Source organism: Seriola lalandi, unplaced genomic scaffold (genome assembly GCF_002814215.2).
Source record: "Seriola lalandi dorsalis isolate HSWRI2012SDOR001 ecotype SW California unplaced genomic scaffold, Sedor1 jcf7180002054476, whole genome shotgun sequence".
In the NCBI taxonomy this organism is placed as follows: domain Eukaryota; kingdom Metazoa; phylum Chordata; class Actinopteri; order Carangiformes; family Carangidae; genus Seriola; species Seriola lalandi.
The window spans coordinates 2,550,553-2,572,913 of record NW_019525029.1 but is presented as its reverse complement, the minus strand read 5'-3'; the positions used below and the strand labels follow the sequence as shown (position 1 = coordinate 2,572,913).

The window sequence follows — 22,361 nt, the reverse complement described above, 5'->3', positions numbered from 1 at the left end:
TTCCTAATTGTTTGACATATTGTTAGCGAAGAGTCTTTGAGTGTCTTTGAGAGAGTGTGATGTCATCTGTCACAGCCTGGTTGATAAACACAAGATCAGCTCCTCATCCGCTTCACACGCCCATAACTGTCACACTCATGCTTTGTGTTTCCATGTGTATTTTCCATATAAGAATTGAAGGTACGCTCACTAGCAGTTACAGCAGATGCATTTCTAAACATGCTCTCCATAATCAGTACGAGAGTACGGTACACTATTATAATCTACAATGCCAAAATTTTGATTCAAATCAGGAACTATCTGAAGAATAAAGTCGTAAAATAAGTAAACAAGATCATAAATGTGACCCGACATTCAGTGCCAGCTTTCTGCAGTCGACAATTTTTGATTCTCTATGCAGACGCAGACCCAAGTATTAATCTATTTACACTATGGCTTAAAAACTGTTTACCGCAATGGCTGTGTGTACTATTAGCCTAGATTAACAGCTTAATCAGCATAGTAAACATACCTGACCCTGAACCGCCAGCACTGTGAGCATTATTCTCCTCCTGTAACTACAACCCAAAAAAAATAAGGATGTGAAAAGTTTGCAGCAGGGAGCATGAAAACGCAGGCTGTGACCTTTGTGTATGAATAGATTCATCGTTCATTCATCAGTCTCAGAGCTGATATGGAAGCCTTGATGGCCGGGTCACACCCTGTGTGCCCAAGAAAAGTCATAATCTAAAAAGAAGAAACACACAACTCTTTTAGAACATAAAGGCGGATATATGTAATACAAAAAAAAAAAAAATGTAAATCCTCTACTCCCATAAATCAATATCTACAGTATCTGTGGTTGATTTGAGGGTTGAAATTAATATGGGACAGAGCTTTCAACTGGATTCACCTTGTCTATCCGATTCATGGAAAATATTGTGAAAAGTTTACACATACACGCAGGTTTGTAAATACACACACACACACACACACAACAGCAAGATGTTCCTGCGACTCAGCAGTCTAGGATTCAGTTCCCTGTCTGTCGCACAAGATACTCAATAATACTGGCAGCATGGGTGTGTGTGTGTGTGTGTGTGTGTGTGTGTGTGTGTGTGTGTGTGTGTGTGTGTGACCATGTGCACCTATGAAACCGTGCCCTGCCCCTTTCAGTCTGCTTTTCTATTGGTCCCCTGCCTGCTGTCCCTCTGTCACACTCAGGGTTGGACAAGTGTGCACGCACCCACACACACATACACACACGCACACTCAGAGACACAGCAGGCACAGCTGTCAACAGAGAACACAGAGCCATAGGTGGGTTGTGTGCATGTTTGCGCGTGTGTGTGTGTGTGTGTGTGTAATGAGTAGCAGAGCAGTATCTGTTGTAGGATTACACTCTGACCTGGCTTGTCTGGCTAATGCCTCTGTTACCATCAACAACATCCACACTGCTACTAGACAGAGGGGGACACAAGAAACTCTACTGTCTAGGTATTTACAGGGCTCTATATGTTTTTCATTACGGTCTTTTATATTTAAGTTTTATCTATACATCTATCACACTCCATGTCACATTTGCTTGTTTTCACACATATTTTGTTTTTGCTTATACGTGATTAAAATCATTTAAATCTTTCTCAGGAGGCCAGGAGGGCACTCCACGCTCCCTAGTGGGCTTGTTTGGCTCGGTAAGCATGTCCTTCCTTATGCTGCCTTTGCTCTCTATTTGCATCTTTGTATTTAGATGAAAGAAAAAATGAATAAACCCTCGAATAAAAGGAATGAACCAAATGCACCAGCAGGCAACTGGCCTCAGAAGGGAATTCCGCTGAAACTGACTTTTTTTTGGCTATTCTGCAAAAGATGCACTGCTAAAAAACAATGCTGTTTTTTTTTTGGTTGGTTTTTTTTTTGGGGTTTAAAATGCATCATAAGTGTAGGCTTCCAAGGAATGAGGAAAGTGCAGCGTTGCAAAGTTCCTGGATTGCCCTGCGGGCTCTATGTTCACTGGCTGCATCTGACCAGAGTAGCCACTAACTGGCCAACAATAGGCTGGTTAGCTGAACCCAACCCAGTCTGCAGAGCAGCTTGCCACTCTTCATATATGCAAGGGCTATAATCATGATTGGGGATCTGCAGCAGTAATGTACCAGCATTTGAAGCACTTCTTTCAGTTTGTATCAACCTGTACATACCCTCTGTATAGCACCAAGTTAAAGAGTTGTAATACTAATATTAGTAATAATTTCATCATAACCCATAAGTGACTGTAAATATAGGGCTCACAATAAGTGTCTGTGATCAAGTTTGAAGGTGTGAAATAAAGTACTGACTTTAGCATTAGAAAAACACCTGCTCAACTAACTTGCATTCACATTATAAAATAAAAATGAATTGCAATTATTCTCACTATCTGCATATGTATTTCCTGTTTTAATTATCTGTTTCATTTGTTCTGTCGCAGACACATGTTCAAACATAAACATGGCATCATTACTGTCTAAATGAATAACATGTTTTCCCATGTCTTCAGTTTGTATAAAGTTTAAGCAGCTCAAGTCCAGTGAATAACCTTAAATGGTACAAAAGTCAGCGGCTGCCAAAACTGAACCACTGATTAATTAGTCAGTTAACTTACGGCTTTCCTTCAGTTATGGAAGTAAATGAAGCCTTGAAAGTTAATGCAAACAATTCTGACATTTACCCTAAGTTTTGCTGATTACTTAAAAACACTCTGCCTGTACAAAAGGTAGTGATGGAACAAACTGTGTTACTACGCCCTCTGATGCGTTATTAAGACAATACTGTACCGCGGGCCGTAGCTATCAGGATGGTGAAAAAAAGACAGGTAACAAAAGGAAGACAGACAGGTTGGTCAGGGGCTCATCCTATACAGCGAAATAATGACCCACAACATTAGAGGAAAAGAACAAGACATCAGGCTTCAAATGATGGAAGAGCAGCACAGTCTCCAGACTTAACCCCCATGGAGCTGGTTTGGGATGAACTGGACAGAAGGTGAAAGCAAAGCAACCTGCAAGTGCAACACATTGGCGGGAACTTTGGTAACAGTGTTGGGACAAACTTTCGGAACAATATTTGATTTCTTTATTATGTCTTTGTTCTGTGCTTTTCTTTCCGAGCACACTGAGACGTCATACTGTGTAAATTTCACTAACAAATGGAGAAATGGAGATTTTCTAAAACTTTTGACCTGTGGTGTGTTTGCTTTGGCAATAGTGTTTGTGAACCGTTATGCGGGAATGGCTCAGTAAACTGTAACTGAGAAGAAAAGAGAGAAAAAGAGGGACCCACATCTACAGTGAGACACAGGGAGAAACATGAACCACCTCTTGGTTATGCAACTCACTCATTAACCCTCAGCACAATCAGTACAGGTCAAAGTTCAGCAGTCTTAAAAGCTGCTTCTGTGTACCTGATGATCATGCTTTTTCCTGCTGATAAATATAGACACGTCTCCACTACCATTCACACCATATCCATACATACACAATATAAAAGCATGCCTAGCAACCTAGATAGTGTAGATAGTGCTGCAGTTAAGATGGCACAATGACACTCTGACACTTTGTACAATTTAGATAAGGCAGACCAGTGTACAGAGATAAAAGAATGTAAAAACTCACCAGCACATACACTGGTTAGCACGCACGCAAACACACGGTGTTGAAACGTCATCGAGGAAAAAAACGCTGCAGAGGTTTAGGTTAAAAGAACCTGCTCACTCTCTGACTCCCCTCTATTAAGCCTTCACTTGTGGGGACATTATGTGAGTTGTTACACCCTTTGTGAAATAATAACAGCTTGTAAATGCCATAATGTGATAATATTACTCCACACAGTAATTTACTAAAAAGGTCAACTTGACGTCAAACTCTATTGTGTTTGTCGTCTTACAAAAGGCTTTTAGTATTAGATTTCAGTATTGAGAAAAAGCTTTTAAGTAGTAGTGTCTTTCTTAATTGAGTCTCGTTATATTTTCAGCTGCCATGCACGTAAGTCAGAGATTTTTAATGAAGGCTAACCAAGGTTTAAATCGAATCCAACATATGCTCCCATCCATTTGTCCTCCTCTTTTCTCTCCTTGGCTTCTCCTCATCCCTCCTCTCTGATGATTGTATTCTTCAGGGCAACACATCACAACGTAACGTCCCCATGACATGTGACAGGCATGTGAGCGGGGTGGGGGTGGGGGTGGGGGGGTAAACACAGTGTACAAAAGAGACAAAGAAAATGGGTGAAAAGTGAAAAAGAAAAAAGTGAGTGAATTCCTCCATGACTCTTCCATACGTTTGTGTGTATGTGCAGTATTTACCCGTGAACATACTGTACGTGTGTGTAAGCAGCTACAATGTGTAAGTGAGACTGACAGAGTGCACTAATGCTGAACATCAGAGCGCGAGCTGCCACCTGAGGGAATTACTCAGCATTCGTCAGTTGAGCCGTGTTAGCGTATGTGGGCCCGGAGAAGCCAGAGTCGCGGGGAGCCCGACTTTGATCGGTCCCCTAAGATCCCAATGCTGGAATAAGGGGAATATGCTTGAAGGTGGCCTGCAGGGAACACACACACACACACACACACACATACACACACACACGATCACATCTTCAAATGTGTACACATGCACACACACAGACTTTACATCCATCTACTTACATTTTTCCAAACATTCAAAATACATACATGCTGCCCATGCATGCATAATTTCCTGCTTTATCTCCCTCTCTCACACACATACTGTACATGAAGTGTACACACACACACACACACACACACACAAACACTAACATGAAGAGCTCTCAATGTCATCTTTACACAGAGTAAATCATCTCACCGCCATGCTTAAACACACACACCTCCCAGTACAACAATATAAACATCAAACGCACCAAACTCCTCTCACAAGCAAAAACAAAACAACCACCCAATTAAACACGTATTGAAATAAATTAAATACTGAATTAAATATAAAGTGTACAAGGGTAGTAAAAGTCTTAATGCGACAGCAGTAATCTGACAGCGAGGCAGATGGCAGGTATAATAGCTGGATTACAGATGTTCTACCACAGCATTAGAGCGAGTGGATACAAGCTGTTGCTGCAAGAGCAGGTTTCATGAGACCTCATTCAACTCCCTGACACAAACTTTTAGTCTCACTCGCCCCCACAATTTCATTCCTGTCAGAGTGCGCTGAATGACGAGTCAACCTCTTCTTCTCGTCTGTCGTGCTTTGAACCGCGGCAAGGAGGCTTTTTCTGTTTGATGGCTTGATTGCTTATGTAAGCCAAAGTGAAAACTCATCGGTTAAGACAGAAAATGTTCTGCAATCGTGGTAAACTCTGATGTGGCATCGCCCAAAAGAAGTGAGACCAAAGTAAAAATCCAGGTGAAACTTGATAAGAAACTTTAAGTTTTTAATCACCAAAAAAAAATGACAAAAGACAAAAAAAAAAATCTTATTTGTTTGAAGGCAAATCTAATTTATTTGATAGCACACAGTGAAGAGCGATAAGGAAGATGAGATTGAGCTGTTACAAGTTTGGCAGTATATCAGACTCAAACCCACACGTCAGAAGCACGTCATGCACCACAGGACACTGATGCAAAACATCACTAAATATACTTTATTTGCATGATAGCTTGGCTGAGTGGAGATTAATAGTAAGTGGGACAAACACAGAACTATTGGCCGAAAGATTAACTTTGAAGACGTTTGATAGTGGAGACCCACAGGGAGAACCGTGAATCTTCTCGTTTTACAGGTGCTGGCTTCTCCTTCACAAGTAAACCCTCAAGGTTTCTGAATGATGGGAAAAGACTGAATGGAAATGAACTAATACGAGTAAGCATAAACACTTGAATCATGTTATAATTGTGCTTTGATTGTTCAGGCGAACTGAAGCGCACAGCAGCAGAGTGTGTACATGGCCTGCCCTTAAGGCTGTGCTGATACTTATAGAGTAACACTGAACTAGTTAGGAAAGCTCTCTGCTGCTGGATAAACAACATTTCATTTGCTTTCGTTTAAAAAAAAAAAAAAAAAGCCTGTTTGACACTGTCAGAGACAAAACAAAGAAAAAAAGTCAGTTCAAAAGAATTGTAAATATCTGCATCTGTCATGTATCTGTAATGCACAAAATACTTTCATATCCTCCATCTCTCACTAAGGTGAGTCGACTTTAAGAAGATAATAGTTATTATGGGGTTCACAGCACGACCTTAGGAAGTCACCAGCATACGTCATGAAGCACCACGGCTGTGGCAGGCTCCTGCTGGCAGCACAGGTGCTCACATGCACACACTAAATACACACACATGGATACACAGACACTTGGCTAGGACACTGTAGGTACCCCCTCCCAAGCCCACTGATGTACATAGCCACACTCATAAAGATGGACACACACACACAAAGTGCAGGTGCTCACACTGCCCCACCAGCTGTCCCTAGAGATCCTGCTACAAGGTCTGATGACCAAGACAGAGAGGACAAAGGAACAGAGAGAGAGAGAGTCTACAATAAAGAGGACTGAGCAGATGCCAACACTGACAGGTGTGTGTGTGTGTGTGTGTGTGTGTGTGTGTGTGTGTGTGTGTATGTGTGTGTGGTCATGGCTCAGTTCCAACATGCTGCACTGCCCTTAACCCAAATAAAGTCTGGTTATCTTTGTTTAACCTTGACTACTAGTGTCGTGTGTATATTTAAGTGCATGTGTATGTGTGTGTTTGTATGCCATGCCCTTGATGGCCTCTGGCAAAGTGTGAATGCAACATAGGTGCTCATTTAAATCTACAAAATATATATTTTTTTTTTAAAACAGGCCAAGCCAAGAAAAAAAGGCTTTCTCCTTCAGAAATCTGAACACGAAACCCGAATAACTTAGAGAATAATGTGGCATTTCAGGTCAGCGTGGTTGGTTCTTGTGACTTGAGGTTATGTCATTGTCATTGTCATGTCAGCTGCATGACACATCATAAAGTTGTTCCCTCTCATTTCTACAACAGACTGACAATCAGTTATATAACCAAGGTCACAGGGTCAGAGCAGCTAACACAGCGTAGCCACACCCTGCCTGACTGTTAGCATTCCATAGTGAGCTACACTGTCAATACTTGACAAGCTGGAGATGTACAGCACTGCTGTCCCGGCTCCAGGGTCCAGGCGTGTCTAGCGTCTAGTGTGACCTCTCCTCTCCCTGCAGCTAAGCACAAATGAGCCGTGAGCAAAAGCAAATACTCCAGGCAGATTGTAGTAAAAGATAACAAATACTAATAAACCAATTGCTTAGATCAGGTCGATGCCTGGGAAGAAACAGTTAGAGCGAGATTCTCCCCTGAGGCAAATCAAACATGATTTTTCAGCGTTTTTAATTGGAACTTCAAACCCCTTGTCCTTAACTCCTCTCTCAGTGAGCCTGCCGTCCTGGCGAGGGAACCCATGGCTCAAATACTTCCGTGGTGTTAGGATCAAATACTGCTCTATTTTTAAAGATGATTGCTACCTTGAGGTGGCAATTGTAACCACTGAGACATGGTGTCACTCTTACCTTCATATATATACATATTCAAAAACACATCTACTGTACCTCACACACAGGGGAGGCATGTGGGAGCTTGCTGCCTGACTATATATTGTGTTCTTGTCAAGTACAACAGTGCAGTTGCTTGTGGCAGCTTGTTAGACTGGGTGTTAGTCACAGGGATGGGCACCATTGGGCTACAAACTTCTACAAGGTTATACTGAGATTACATTGTTGGAGGGGCCAACAAATAAAACGTGTGCTCACAACAACACACACATACACACATACACACATACACACATACACACATACACACACACAGATTTTAGTGAGCTGCTGATGGGCATTACTATTTACTAATGGTAAACTCGGAAATATATATATATCCAAATTTAAAAACAAATAATAAATACATACAGAATATGAGAACAACAACAACATAACTATCTGAAAGCAGAGGTTTGTTATTTTGTAATATAATATTTGCCTGTTATGTTATTTCTCAGAAATTAAATTTCCGATTGACAAACAAGTTCAGTCCAATGAATCTCTGCCAACAAAGCCGGTTGCAACAGTTTAAATGAGGACAGTGATTCTGTAGTGACTGATCTTCCTCTCTGTGTAGAGGAAAAGACATATGCATTAGAAAGCGCACACACACACACACACACACACACACACACACACACACACACACACACACACACACACACACACAGGGTAGTCTCGGATCAGGGAGTTCTGAGTGCAATCTCTTCTGACACATACTGTACCAAAACCCTCTCTCATACTCCACTTAACACAGCTACAGTACACACATACGTGTGTACACACACAGGAGCGCCCCGAGTGTCTATACATGATTAAAAGACTGAAAGTGGGGCAGGCGCACAGTTCTAGCTCTGTGAAATTACTGCAGTTCCTTTCAGCTCACCTCAAACACACACACACACACACACACACACACACACACACACACACACACACACATATCATCTCCAACAAGCTCTATGTCCAATAAGCATGCACAGCCACAAGCACACACTCACACATTCACACATTCACAACCCACATAGCATTGGTTCAATAATTGAGTGATTCCCCCGATGAAGCGGCAGGGGAGAGGAGAGCACAAGAGCCAACAACTTATTGGTGCTGGCCAGACAAGAGAGCCCCTCCTTTCTATTTGTCTCCCTGTAAAAAAGGATTAAAAAAGGATGGTGGACATTTTTTTTTTTTCTTTATAAAAGCATTTTGAATACCCCAAATAGACATTAAGCTCCCCACCATGGGCTCAGTAGGGTTCCAAAAACTGTTCAAAGAAACCTTCATGTTGCACAAAATATGTGAATAGGATCTTTGAAATCTTTTGTGAATTGGATGTGAGATATCAGCTATTAATTTAAAGTAGTTAGCTGTGAATAGAATATGTTTCACTGCATGTTATTGCACATTTGAAGAATAGCTTTAACAAAGCTTTTCAACAAAGCACAAATTAAACAATCAATTTAAAGGATTAAAAAAAATATCCCAGGCAATTTAAAGGCCTCATTAAAGTCAAATTCAGTGGTCAGGACGCTTGTCTTGCTGTTGATACACAGTTGCAAAATGCTGGTTACTGAGATGTTATTTAGAAATAGAAAAGTCAGAAATTGTTTGGAAAACTATGCAGAAGCTCTTGCATCACTATATTCTGTGCAAAACAAGGTTTTTAACTTCTTTTTTTTTAAATCTCCACTGTTAAGGGATCATCAGTGCATTTGGTTTGTCACCTTTGAACCTTTCACAGAAAACATCTGCAAGCTTTGAAAGCACCAAAAATAGCTCTCTCAGACTCCAAATGACAGTTTGCCTTTTCAGTACTCTGAACAGCAAACATATTGTCTGGTCAAGTAAAACAAATCTCTTTAGTTAGATAACCAAAAGAAATGTGGCAACAGTTCTCAGTTAACACATGGGATTCTGTGTATTGTGATTTCTGATATTTCTATTAAATATTCAGTGCAGGTTTTACTCCCATTAGTAAATGGATGTTGCCTTTAAGTGTTGTGCTGCACACTTTTAAGGACAGAACCGTTAGTTGTTTTGAAACTCAGTATCAATTATAAATAATTTTCCAAAACATAGGCCTATTATTTATAATTAGGAACAAAACACTTCAATTAACATCAGCATTTTTCTCTGTGCCCAGAACAAAACTTAACAAGTCTCAGATATCGCCTGAGATGGTCAGACGTGGACATATTTCAGCCAGACCCAGCTCACACTGAGTCATACACTAATGTTGAGAATCAGGCTGGAAATCTTCTATGACTCACAGCACCTTGGTCTGGGAGACATGGTTGAAATGACTTGTTATGTTCATTTACATGGACTTACAAGAAGAGGTGCCCGAGATACACACTAGTACTTACGCTGCACCAAAATGGGCATTTGCATGATTTTCTCAAATGCTAATTAAATATCAGAAATCATTGTTTTATTATTATATTCTATCTCTCCCATAGAGAAAAAGTGGCTTGCAGCTTCATCAGTTTCCCAAAAACAATCTTAAACTTATGCTCTCTAGTAAAATATATACTATATATACTGATAAGAGTTGTACTTGGAAGCACAGATGAAAAAGTTACACTGGTGCAAGTTACAAATTACAGCCAAAGGTAATTCTCAGAGAAAACCAGACAGCCAGAGCTGATTCACATCTGGTCAAAACTGTTCTTTTTACATCTCGTGGGGCTTACAAACAGAAAATCGTATAAAAAAGGAGTACAGGACACAAGCTTACTACTTTTACGAGGCATTATGAGACTGTGCCTCAGTTTTAAAAGATTAGAGGTAAACAACAACAATATAAACCCTACAAATCTCTTCTCCAAAGCCTGACCAGGGGGGACTGAGCTGTATTACTACTGGTGGACTCTAATCATGTGCTGCGCTTGGCAAACACACCTTGGTCGGAGAAAAACCTTTGCAAAAAGTTCAAACAGAAACCTGCAAATCCAGCAACTTCTTAGCAGCCTTGTGCAAGGTTTCCGAGAATTAGATCATAGGGTGTTTGTGGCAGGGGGGACTTGAGTTTCTCTGTTGTGATTTGGGGATTGAACGAACACTTTTGCAACGTGAATCTTTGAACTTGTGGATGTGTCCAGTTTTCGATTGATCACCGTGTTTCAACATTACCACCAGATTAACAGAAAGAGTAGATGCAATACTACAAATGATCAGTTCCAAGAGAAGCTTTTATGAAACACAAGATAGCCTGTGGGTCATGCTGATAAAGCCTAGACTTGTTGGAGGTCAGCAGATAGATAGGAAGTGAGACATACTCACGCTGACACACCTGACAACACACACAGACACACGCATTTTGAAATGCGTTTTAGGGCCTACATTTTACAAGCAAGTCAGCATACATAACAAACAATGCAAAGTCTGAGTATTTTGACATGTTTGTTGTACATTTAGCTCTAAGGGCAAAGGCTGCAGCGCCCTCTCTGAATGCTGCAGCTGATGGTTCATCATTGAGTTTCCACACTATCAATATATGGAGAGATAGCCTGTGGGTCATGTTGATAAAGTCACATTAATGTACAGCAAGACTGTTTGTGTGCAACATTACTGATGGCAGTTATGACAGGCGTATTTTGTTCAAGTTTGACACTCATGTATTTTGCATGTTCTTACTCATGATGACCGCACCCTTGACCCACATGCGCAGACCAATCCCTTCCCCACCCCACCCCAAACCCCACCAACCCACACACACACACACACACACACACGCAGTGCTCTTGCTTTATGTAAGTGTAAATAGCACCCATGAAGTGCCTCCTACACTACACTACCTCTGTACTTCCACCCCGCACCCATTCAGCAGTAGTCTACAGTTAGGTAGCGTGTCCTGTCAGGTTGCAAATGCACTCAGCTATCCATCTCAGGCGGCAGCGCTAGAGGTAGTGTGGGGGCAAATCGCTAGCAGAGCTAATGGCACGTCATGTAGCATTAAACCAAGCTGACTGGGCGCTCGCCTCAAAAACCCAAAGCACTGAGCTGAAAGAGGAAAAGGGGGAAGAGAAGCATCTTTTCACTCAAAAAGATTGTCTGTTGTTGGGTTTTGAGGCTAACTGGTGGTGAGAGGTTTGATAGGAGGCGAGGAGTTCCGCTGTTTTTTTGTTTTTTTAGGTTAGTGGTTAATGCTACATCTGCAACATCTGACAGGCAGGCGTAGTAGGAGCCCATTCAAAATCTGTCTTGATGCAGGATGTCTTCAAGTCCTGTGGGAAATATTGTACTAACACTTTCAGAACGCATTACCGATCACACAATGCAGTAAACGCGGCATGGAAACTCACATGTTTTTTCATCTGAGTTGCACTGCTCTGACATTTATGGGGCATGCTATCAGAGGAAAATAGTGGAGTACAGAAGCAGTGTCAACAACTGACAATAAAAGTTAAATCCACTCACTTCATTGGCAGGGCCCTTAATCACTGTTATGGTCTTAGACACTTCACAATAGCCACACTATTGGAAAAATGGAAATAAACTCCGAAATCTTAGACCGTGAACTGAGAACAAGTCAACATTTTCATTGAAACCTCAATATGAACTCTCTTGCACAATGGTTTGGATGAATACACACATTAATAACAGGGACATCCAACACAACACAACGGACGTGCAACATACAGTGCATACACATTTTTTTTTTTTTTGAATATCAAAAGCAGTAACTGTCATACATTTCCTTTTGACTGCCAGTTTCTCCTGTGGTAAGATATGGGTTTAAGTGTTACCTATATGTTCTTTGACGATGATTCTAAAACCACCTGACACTATGACTTACTGAGACCTGACATCTGGGAAGTTTAAAAGTTCCAGTAAGAGCCATTAAGGTTATGGAATGTAAAAAAAAACGGAGTTATTTTGGTCTGATGAGGATGCCTAGTAATTTCCCATTAGGTCAACTTTCTTCTCCTACCACAGGTATTTTCCCTGGGCAAGCCCCTGCAATGGGTGTGTACGCTAGCATAAGCACAGCTGCAGCAAGTGTATGTGTGTGTGTGTGTGTGTGTGTGTGTGTATGTGTGTGTGTGTGTGTGCGTGTGTGTGTGTATTGTATGTCTACATAAATATCTGCTATGAACGTGTGTATATCATGCGCATCGTTTACAAGCCAGTCAGTAAGTGTGAGGTTGATGTGAGTTGTAAGATTGTGCATGGACACATCTCCTTCTTATCTGTCTGCTGTGTGGTATGTATATAAAGGGTTTTTACTTTGACTGAGTGTGCATGTGTGTGTGTGTGTGTGTGTGTACAAACATGGCTATCTCATAGTATGCATTACTCTAAACAATGTACAGTGCACATCCAGGGCAGGTGTGACACTGAGCTATTTCGCAGCCAGGTTAACTTCCCTGCTGTGGCAGCTGATAGTAGATGACAGTGTCAGAGAAGCAGGGCTGGCCAGGCCACAGTGAAACCTCACATTAACCTCATTTAACGGTGTCATAGCTCTTCAACCGAACCTGCTACACACTCACCCTCTGATCAACACGCTGGTGAAAATACAAGCTTTAAGCGTGGCGAGAACAAACATACCTGATTATAAAAGGCACAATTACACACAGAAACATACAGGCGTGAACACGTGAAAAAACAAATACACATATAAATTCAGAGTTACACAAGATCTAAACAGCAGTTTTATGCAGCAGATGAAATGCATGATATACTGTAGTGTTGTACTTGTAGACATGGGCAGATCTTCCAAACAGAGCAGAAGGATATTGAATTTACTGTTGTACCAGGCACAGCACTAGACAGAAATGAATTCCATTAGGTTATGTACTGCCATATTTGTCTTGCACTGCTCTTTTGTCTCTACAATCAAAGTGGGAGTGATGCCACCATCTTAGAACATGTCTGTGTAATTTATAGCTCCAATTAAGTTGCCTTTCCTCAGCCAACAATGTAAAGAATCAAGTTACTTTGAATGGATGGTTTCAGTGCTGGTCAAGCAACAGTAGCACGCCACTGGAGAAACTTTGTGAGAATATAATCTAATATCATAGATTCTAGTGAAGGAGGGTGGGGGGAAAATAGAGAGAGATACTCTCCAAAGAGGCCCTGATAATGTAACTTATGATGGACTCATGAGGCTCATGTGCAGGCAGGGAACATCCTGGCTCACTAGGTCTTATCTCTACAGCAGTGTATTAGCACACTTCCCTGACTGCCATGGCCAAATGTCCCTGTTCCAATGTCATGAGCTTACTACATAGCTAAGGGAAGGGACAGAAATAATAGCCAGTAAGTCAGTCAGTCAGTCAGTCAGTCAGCCAGTGAGTCAGTCAGTCAGACATGTGTCCAGAAAGCTTGTCAGCTAGCTAGCCTGCAGCCAAGCATCCAGCCAAATGTCCAGCCAGATGAGGCTGATCCACAGCCAGGCAGCCAGTCAGTCATCCAGTAAAAAAGATGAACTGGCCAAGCCACAACTACCAGCCAGACAGCCAGACAGACAGACAGAGACAGACAGAGAAAGCCAGCAATCCAGCCTCCACACATCCAGCAACTTACTCTATTCAAACCACACCACAGCTTGATAGGAGAGGGAATAGTTTCAGCCTTACAGACACCGTTTTAAATACTGCCTGTGGTTTAGCTGCACAGGCTTGTCTCAACCTGTCATCCAGTGCCCATCCATGTATGCCCCTGACCATATGGTGACCCAAGCCCTTTGTTTTCATTCACTGATGCATTGTCAGAAAGGCGCTGGTGGCCAAGGATAAACTGGAATTCAGGACTTCGTTGCACATGCCACATCACAAACCTTCAATGAAATAAGATGTTTTGGGATGTGCTGTACTGACACTACCCATACTGTCATGTGCCGAGTCTTGACATCAGCGCCCCAAGGAGTAAACAGTAGTAATGGAAAGCAGGTTTGTGCCAAGAACAACACTAGTGAAGGGTGGGTTTTGGTATTCCAGGGATTGTTTGTATCACTGGCCATTTTCCTGTTATTGAATTCCTCTCTCTCAATGCATATCCTTCTGGCTTCAACTTAAGTCATTGTTGATACCCACACACCCACCTTGCAGCTGAGGGTCTACGGGCTTTGTCACCCCCCAGGGTAGATAATGGCAGAAACATATACATGCTGATCTGACAAAAAAGGTACAAACTAGCTTATACTAGGTGCAAATTTGTCTTTGTATGACTTCCGCTTGAGGTAGAGGGTACAAGTCCTAGCAGTGAAGTACACAGCCCCTATTAGCAGAATTATCAGTGTTTATGGGTGGGAAGCCAGAGAGGGATTGTGTCTTCTTGCAGCAGAAGCAACTAGTTTCACATCATGTAAGGTAGCCAAATGTTTCCCTCAATATTGCATACACATGTGCAGCACATTTGGGCTATAAAAAATAAAAAGGGACTTGCAAGAAAAAACACTGTAATGTGTGATGCCCCAGTTTTTGAAGAGTATGGTCACAGCAATTTACTGTCCTCAGCTGTCAAGCCTATAATTTTCAAATCTTACAACTAATTGCGATTTTGTTGCTTTTTCTGGAAATTGTACATTTGTGCTTCAATATATACACTATGTATGACCCCTATTACTGACGTTCTTTTCTCATCTCTCTTCCTCATCACTATCTATGTGACTGTATCCCAGGTTGTCAGCTTATCCCTGTCCCAGGCCTGGAGCTCTATGGGGAAGAGAAGAGCCTGCAGGAGCTGCCTGACTGCCAGTCAGTGTCAACTTCCCTCTGTAATCCTCTACTGCCTCTGATAAGGATAAGGCAGAGAAGACTGGCAGAAGAGAAGAGAAGAGAAGAGAAGAGAAGAGTAGAGAAGAGAAGAGAAGAGAAGAGAAGAGAAGAGAAGAGAAGAGAAGATGTAAAATCAAGGATTAATCAAGGAAGACTGAAGGGAGCAGCAGAGGCGGAAATGCACATTACACAAGAAAATGTTTCTGAAGTAGTGAGATGAGTAGAAATATTATTTAGAAAAGGGACTTGGAGAGTCACAATTTAAGCTGCAAAACCAGATTCCAATCCAAAAGGCCAACGCTTAAAACCCTTTCCTCTCAGCCAGGCTTCACTTGGAATATGATCAAATATGAATCAAAGCCGAGAGATCACAGGAGTAGCATGCTGAATTAACTATTGCATGATGATTTACATGAAGTAACACATTTGATGCATCAGGCACAGAAATCTTTCTAGAGAGAGTTTATTAAACTGCTCTGAGGATCTGAACTGATTTGATGATTTGCTTGGATTCAAATTGATGCAGGAACTCGAATTTGTAGCCTGAAAGCTTGTTGTTTGCCCACATGAGCACTCTGTCATCATTTAAACACCATATACTCTGGAGCTCAATCCAGTTTAGCCTTTTACAGCAACCTGCTTGGCATATACACAACTGTATATCATGTCAACTACACTGGCAGCCATTACAGAGCCAAAGCCAACACACGGCTGACTTAAGTCCTAAAGCCAGCTTCCCTTTTTCACATGGTTATTGAGCCATGCAGCGGCTTATCGACCCGACAGTGTAACACAAGTTTGTAGGATGGCTTTAGTCCTCTCCGTCTCTCTCACTCTCTCATTCAGACACCAGGACTACCCTGGTCATTCAGAAGATTGGTATTGATTAGACTGCCACTTCAAAATAAAGACGGTAAGCACAGAAACAGAGGTCATGAAGACTGCATATTTGTGCAGGCACTGTAATGTTCTCGCACACATACATATAACGTAGAAAGTGACGAGCAAAGCAGCAATCCCCTCTGAATGTTTAACTGAATGATACGACTAATGGGACTTCAACAAGTACATTACTGAAGTTCAGTGATTAACAAGACTATTAACAAGTGGCCTCAGTGATCCTTACAATACACAGGGTCATTTTCACTCTTTATAGATGAACTGCAGATTCAAGTGTCTGCCATCTCTATTCAATTTCCACCCTCCATAAAGTCTAAGAAAAACAAGGCACACACAATAACTCACGGTTGAATCTTCTTTCACACAAAATACTAAAAGAAAAAAACTCTTATTGATCCCCTTTAAAAAGCCGTGGTCTGTGTGCGAGTGTGTCCTTTCTCTAGTGTGCATGCATGTGTACTCTGTGCGCTCATGAATAGAGGAGGATGAAAGGAAAAGCTAAAAAAGTTCTGAGCGCACTGCATGGTTCAACCAGACAGCTCAATCTCTTGATCTGCCCCCACCCCCACCCACCACGCTTTACTTTTTCAAAATCATTTTTCTCACACACACTTTTTTTTTTTTTTTGTCCCTCTTCAATATCCCATAAAACCTACCCTCGTTTCTTCTCTGTGTAGCTAGTGTTTCTTGTGTAACAGGAGAAGACCAAGGATGAAGGATTATCCCACATCAAATGGAAGGTTTGTGTGTGAAAGTAAAATAAAACATGGAAACAATATCAGAAAGAGACGAGGGAGGAGTGGGGGCACTGGAGAAGAATGTCTAATCAATATCTTGAACGCCGGTCTTGCTGAAACACACATCTTTAAGATCTATCAATTGTGTGCAATTTGTTTTGTGTGCGTTGCTTTGCCTCTTGTCAGTGTACAGTTATCTCTAAAGACAAAGTGGGTGCAACTAAATAAACTCCATTGTATGTTTACATTATCATAACAAAAGTCGGTGTTTTGTTATGGCTCCTTGCAGCATGCATGCACTGTGTTTGCAGTCAGGTCTGTAGTGGCAAACCTCAGAGCTGAGAGCTTCTTATAGCACTATCGTAATCTAGATTATTATTTGATGCAGCATGATTTATATACTTTTAGTTGCCTAGTCCATCTATCTAGAATAGGTAACTACTGCTGTGTTGGTCTATCCCTGTACCTCCTTAAGCTTTTGCAGACTTTCGTGCAGAGCAGGGTTTGTTTGTTTTTATGTGTGCTCGCAAGAAGAGACCATGATCAGGAAGGGGACGACGCGAGGAAAGGCGTACAAGAACATTTACTAGACTCCAAACATCTGAGGGTATATGAGTACATGCCATTTCAGATTTTGAGAGGTGGGTAAAGGGTGCTTATGCATGTTTACACTCCACTGCACCTCTGCCTGCAGTGTGTAACCTGTCAAAGTTATTCTGTACGCAAATGTTAAGGGTAAGGATTGCTGTTCCAATTCATTTCTCTACAAATATACACACACATAAATCTGTTCCAGGAGATTGATTTGCCCCTCCCACCCATCACTCACTCTGCCCGTATTTGCAGGTTGGAGTATAGAGCCATTTCTGCCACAAATTCATTTAACCCAGAAATGTCCACCCAGTTATTACCTGGAAACCTCTCTCTGCCTCTCTCAAACACACACACTTGCTAACACACAATTAATTTTCCTCTTTTCTGTTACAAAGGCAGCAAATTCCAAAGACAAAGAAAAACACTCTAGCGTGATCTAGCAGATGTGTGTATTCATGTGTGTTTGAGTGTGTGGGTCGGTGTGCACATATGGCTCTGACAAATGAGCCAGGCTCAGTTAAATGGCTTGTGATTAGGACACATTGGCGTCTAATTGCCACTCATTACCATTTGAAAGTGAGTGGCGGCTGAAATCAAAGGCTATGGTGGCAGTGGTAAAGTGCAGTGCATGAGTGTGTGTGTGTGTGTGTGTGTGTGTGTGTGTGTGTGTGTGTGTGTGTGTGTGTGTGTGTGGTAGGTGGGTGGGTGGAACAGCATGCTTGATTCACAGTGGCATGACCACACAATAGAGCACTATAGTTTGTTCTTTCCCTATCACAAAGCCTTCGTGTTCAACATAATAACTAAGGCAAAAACCCTGAATTTACAAAAATAAAAAATACTGAACTTGATACCCTTAGAGACCTAATCAAGACCTTTGTTGCTCCAATCTAAAACTCCTTGAACTCTAACTAGTGCCTAACTACAACTACTCCCTCTACTGTTCCCTAAATATACTTTATTTCCCTCTCACCCAAAGTAACTATACATTTTATCATTTTGCCATGTCAATTTTGGACAAGTCTTGAAGATCATCACATAGTCACACCTTCCCTCCCTTTTAAAATCCCTACTAGACCCTCTGTTTATCCACCATGTAAAAGCCTATCTATCTTCACCCCCCACCCTTTGTATCTCTCCTCTGGTCATGTACTCACCACTCTTCAGACTGCCAGACATTAGCTGTCAACCTCCATCCAGAAAGACCGGGTGCTGAAAACAGCTGAGTTTAACTTTTGTTCCATCCCAACCCTGAAATTCCTGTCTAAAATCCTGGAATGTACTGTTTCCACTCAGCTTAACTCGCATCTGCAAGGCAATATCTGTCAAAGCACTAAAACTGCCCAATTCAAATTCGCAGTGCAGCTGACTTTGGCCCATGCTCCAGCCCCACTCTTCTCAGCCTGGATACAGCTTTTAACACAGTGTCTCATTAAATCCTCCAAAAATAATAATCCACAATTGGCATGGCCAATTCTGTACACCTTTGGTTGATCTCTAATGCAGAGCAGTTTCTCTCCATAAAGATCAAGACCTTCTCGTGGTGTCCCACAGGGATTAACACTGGGTCCCCTTCACTCCCCATCATGAGACACCAAGGCATCTACTGTTACAGAGCTGATTCGTTCTTAACTCGGTACTCGCTCCCCACTCTGACCTGCTGCCTCTACAATACAGAGAACTGAATAAGCCAAAGTCTCTGCAAACAAAATAGTAACAAAACTGAAATTCTTATGACTCCAGTGCAAAATATAATTTTACAAATACAATGATCTTAATATCTCTATTGATCCCTTTATGTTCAAGATAAAAGCCTTGGTGAAATTCTTGACAGCAGCCTTTCCATGCAGCTTCAGAAAGTCATTCACCAAAAAATTCAACCTCCATGTCCTTGTTCTTATTCGAACTTTCATGCTCACAGTATTACTCACACCTGAGGATATAAACACATCATCCTGATTCACCATTTATCCATCTCTTCTTCACCTTTAAAAAGACTACATGGACTTGTCCCACTCCCTGTTATAGATACTGAAGAAAAAAGACAATTCAGATATAGCAAGTCATTTGCACGATTGTTTGTGTTGCTGCATCTGTGAATATACAGGCCAGACACACCATTAAATGTGACAGATCACCTTATCCCTGTGGTCTAAATGAAATTATTCAAAGAAATATTTACATTTATCTTAGCTCAAACAAAACATACTGGATACTAAATATCAATATAAGGAGAGCTGATTTACAATCACCACATAAGATCACATACGACCTCTTTTGATAACGTATAACTCAGATCCTTTTAACAATAAGAATGAGCAGTGCAAATGAAATTCTGCTAAACAGATCTATACTAAATGAAAACTCTTGAGTGATGTTGTTGTAATGTAACATGCATTTCATCGCCCTCTTTTGTCTACCATGTTTTTCACAGAAAACCAGAAAAATGTCAAGTATCTAATTATCTAATTGAGTGCCATAGAAAATAGTGTTTACAGGATAAAAACCAATAGAATTTATCCATTACTCACTCCCACAAACTTTGTATTCACAGACAACAGAGATTCCAAAAGTGCTAACCACTTCTGTTACAATGATATTGAACCATGAAACCAATGTTGACGCCAAGCAAGGCATTTTGAATTGACCTGTGTAGACTATATAAAAAGTGATGGAATGGTCTTCATTGAAACACTCCAGCTGTTTCCTGACACATAATGCTACAAGTGAGTTAACCACATAGCAGCAGGAACAAATAAACAGCAACATGTAGTAAGCAATCAGTGTGAGAAGATACACTTCTGGCATTTATTATATAGCATATAAATATCATCCCTGGATTTTGCCAATTAAAACGGTGTGATTAAGAATTACATGTGTATGCGGTGTATTGTGTACATACTTTAAATATGATGCAGAAGACATTTGAAAGGTTTTTATTAAGTATATGGATATTTCATGTAAGCTACAAACTTTTATGAAGCAGTTCCATGTGGGGTGACAAGCTGAAGTAAAAATGACTAATTTTATGTGAAATCTTCCTTTACTCAGCCATTTCAACAATTATAGCCTATATGGATTGTCTGTTGTACACATGTATCATAATTTATATTTCCTATAATCCTGGGTTCAGGTGTATTACTAACCAACTATATGCTGTCATAAGTGTGAATAAAGCTTTTTGAGAAGGTATTTGTATAGTGGCAGCTCTCTTCAGGATGACTAGTTCTTTCATTGCCTAACTGAAGGCAACTTAACAGGCTTCAGGGAAAACCTCAAATAAGAGAAGGGACACAATGAACAAGTAAAACTGGCTGACTGTTTTTGTTCAAATTGCAATTATAACTGCACAGACACCAAAAGAAAAGGGGGAAAGCCTTTGTGGAAAATTGCAGCGTTTTATCTTCATCACTTAGTACATGTATCCATCCACCTGGACTTATTCAGATGCCATGTTCAATCCATCATAATGTGGGTGAAGCATAGGAACGCATAGCCTACTCTGAGTGCAACTCCGAGGTGTAAACAGAGTAAAAATAGCCTGCTATCACAGGCTTCCCTACAGTCCCGTTATATAATGGTCCAGGCTCGGATGAATGACATCACGGGTAGTCCAGCAATCACAAACCCTATGTCCTTTACAACCAGCTGACAGTGTAAAACACTGAAGTAACGTGTTAGATACGCAAAAATAAAACAATCGAAACATGCAAAACAGAAGGAACTACGTTTTCGCAAACACCGGACAAATTATGTGTACTGTGGTTAGTTGTTCTTCGCCTCTTTTCGCGTAGAGAAAACACTTCCGCGATGGTGAAACGTAGATAAAAATGTAACGCTTGCCTTTGACAGTCCTTGTCAGTAAGAAAAGAGTTCAAAAGAAGACATATACGCCACGAGGAAACGCAATTTAGCAGTGTTTGTTAATGTTTATCGCTCAGAAATAGTCTGCAAAGAGCAAATGTTTGAGCCGAGGTCGAGTGGCGCAGTTAGTGGAAGTACAGCGCCTGCCCGACACCAGCTCGCCCGGCGGACGCGCTCCTCGCTCGGTCAGAATCCAACCAAACCTCCGCTCTCTTTCGCTCCACTTAAACACTACTTTGCATTTGCGTTCCGAAATGACAAGAATATACACATAAACCCCCCACGCGCCTCTACTGTTTGGTCACTTAAAAAATAGGTCAGAAGACGAAGTAAACATTTTCCAAGGCTTTGAAGTAAACCAGAGCGTCAGCGCCACCCTGGCCAGTTCTTCCAGCCATTTTCTCTACACAGCTCCAAAAGAGAAAAGTGGCACGGAGCAAGCAATGTCAGGTTGGTGAAACCAGCACTGAATGAATAGTTTAGTGTGACTTACTGTTGGGTGTAACGGGCTGCTGAGTTTGTGTCTCTCGTTGTTGCCAGGGCTCCCCTGCTCTGCTGTGACGGCGCTGACGGCAGAAAGCGTCTCCCCTCCTAATGATGTCTGCAGCTCACAGCTAATAGCTCTCTGCCCCCACCTTCAGAGAGAGAGAGAGAGAAAGAGAGAGAGAGAGAGAGAGAGAGAGAAGTTCAGAAATGGAGCAGTTTGTAAGCTACTCTTGCAAAAATGTGAAAGGGCTCGAACAAACAGCCACAGAATTACAAGTTCACAATACATATGCCATTATTAACTACTGTGTGTTTTGGTATAGCCCAGCAAAAGCTGCTTTTCTTACAGCAAGTTCCAGAAGTGTGTGTGTGTGTGTGTGTGTGTGTGCTATATGTGAGAAAGGCAGAAAAAAAGGTCTTTAGATTTTAAATAATTGTTTTATGTTACATTATGATGAACATTTTTACTGTAAATTTA

At 41.4% G+C, this 22,361-nt stretch overlaps 1 protein-coding gene across 1 annotated transcript in view; it reads right to left on the bottom strand.

Moving 5' to 3' along the window:
• atxn1a (ataxin 1a) overlaps nt 1-22,022 on the bottom strand; it is a 90,242-nt gene extending 68,220 nt beyond the window's left edge. Inside the window, exon 1 of the mRNA XM_023412148.2 lies at nt 21,891-22,022. The gene's annotated coding sequence lies outside the window, so the exon portion shown is untranslated. The remainder of the gene's footprint in view (nt 1-21,890) is intronic.
• Nucleotides 22,023-22,361: the final 339 nt, after the last annotated feature.